Source organism: Tachypleus tridentatus, chromosome 7, assembly GCF_004210375.1.
Source record: "Tachypleus tridentatus isolate NWPU-2018 chromosome 7, ASM421037v1, whole genome shotgun sequence".
Lineage (NCBI taxonomy): Eukaryota > Metazoa > Arthropoda > Merostomata > Xiphosura > Limulidae > Tachypleus > Tachypleus tridentatus.
Genome location: NC_134831.1, coordinates 139,406,994 through 139,409,134, shown reverse-complemented (window position 1 = coordinate 139,409,134; position 2,141 = coordinate 139,406,994). Strand labels below are relative to the sequence as shown.

The 2,141-nt window shown below is 33.3% G+C and overlaps 1 long non-coding RNA gene across 1 annotated transcript; it reads left to right on the top strand.

The window, feature by feature from the left end:
* Positions 1 to 822: 822 nt before the first annotated feature.
* LOC143258137 (uncharacterized) lies at positions 823 to 1,704 on the top strand. The gene is made up of 2 exons (XR_013032154.1): positions 823 to 854; positions 1,231 to 1,704. It is a non-coding gene; the product is annotated as an uncharacterized LOC143258137 (long non-coding RNA).
* Positions 1,705 to 2,141: the final 437 nt, after the last annotated feature.

The window sequence follows — 2,141 nt, the reverse complement described above, 5'->3', positions numbered from 1 at the left end:
GGACATTTTAGTAAGAACTGAGACTTGAAAATAACTTGATTGGATAAGAAAGAAAAAAAGATGGATGCAAGGATTTGTTCACATCCATTGCTAACCTTTTAAGTATTATTTAATTCAAGAATATTTCAGTGAATCATGTCAAATATTTGACGACTGGCATGGCCAGATGGTTAAAACACTCGATAATATGAGGTAAATATTCCTTTCGTTATAATAACCTTAGAAACCTATGTATACTGCTTTTGCATAAGGAAAAGAAATTTTAATGAAACAAATTTTATTGTTTAATCAGTTTTGAGTGAGTAATATTTAAGATGGTATGGATGGTATGGAAGAATCTACCTTACCTATAGTTTAACACTTCAAAGAATATTCCTCGAGTGTTATTCTAGGATATTCAATAAACAAAATTCTCAAACCATTCAATTAACTCTGTATGCTCATATTATGCATTGTATCGGTATTTGAAGAAAATTAATACATTCAATAAAAGTTCAGTGAAAAATACTCAAAACAGACATAATAAAACAACGTTGCTAAAATCGTTATTTTCTCCTAAAGCAGACGGAGGTGCACTTACTATTAAGCTAATCCACGTTGATATTAATAAGAAAGTTATTGAAAATGAACAGAAAAATACAACTGGTACTCAATAACCTGAATAAAACAAGCGAGAAAAAAGTCGATAACCTTCAACGATGGGCGTGAACTATGAAAACGATTTAAGGAACATACTGACATCTAACAAAACAAGTTTAACAAGAGCTCGAAGACACTATAAAGGACCGAGGAGCAAGCGAACAGTACAGTTTTCTTCAGATCTGAAAACAGCAGCACAAACCATGAAATTTCTTGTAAGTGATCATTTAATATTACATCAGGTTTAAGCTATTTAAATGAAATCTATGGAGATTTATAAGCGAAAATTTCAACTTGCCAATATCTCTTTTTATTCAAAATTTTCTCTGTTGTTTCAAATTTTGCTTTTCAGTTGAAATAAAGATGACAATAAATAGTATATACATATGTATTTTATTATTTACTAACATAAGAGAAAAGTAAATTGTTTGGAAACAGTAATTATGTATAACTTCAACTTTCCTATTTCAACTAAAGTATTAGTCAAACTAAACAGTAACATTTAGTTTTATTATTTATCAGAATAAGAGGAATGTCAGTATAACCTTTATAAAATATTTATTATCTTAATATCTATTATTTTACGTCTAGATCGTTTTTCTCGGTCTTCTGGCCTACACCCATGCTGGTCTGCTAGGCGCTGGTCTTGTTGGTCCAGCTGGTGTTGCACCTGTTGCTGTCGCTCCCGCTGCTGTTGCTCGTGTTGCCGTAGCTCCCGCTGCCGTAGCACCTGTCGCTGCTTTGACGCAACTGGCGCTGTTGCCGCTGCTCAAGGTTTGGCTGCACGTGGCATTCCCGTTGGACGAGCTGCTGCCTCCGTCACACGTATCAACCACGGTGGTGTAGGCTTGGGTCTTGGAGTTGGTGCCCACGGACTAGGTCTGGGAGGCCTCGGATTTGGCTATGGTCTGGGAGGACTGGGATATGGATATGGTCTGGGAGGTCTAGGATATGGCTATGGTGTCGGCTTAGGAAAAGCTTTATTACATTAAAGCCTCTGCTTTGACATAAGGTAAAATTTTTTAATGAAACAAAAATGTACCTACTTCATAATGTTCGCTTTTCTCGGCTACGAATTTTATTATGTCATCAGTTTGAGTGAGTAATATTTAAAAAGTAAAGTGTACATTATTATTTAAGTAAGTCATAAAGTACTTTTTATAATCACTAGTGAAACGTTAAGTGTAATAAAATAGTCTTTGTACCTTTGCACTTAAACTCTACAAAAAATTGATCAATAATCATAAAAATCCATATTTTGTTACTAAAATATGTCTTTTATTTTAAATTTCAACATTTTATATCTGCTGTCGTCTACTGAATTTTCGGTGCTGATCCTCTGATCTTTGGGGGTGTAAATTAATTAGTGAATCTATTTCAATAAACATTTGCAACTTAATATTGCTTTCCTTATATTTCTTTTTTCCACGACACTATAGCAACAATATAAAGAAAATGATAAAACACGAATTATTGTTTTATGTTATTGTTAGTAGAAGATA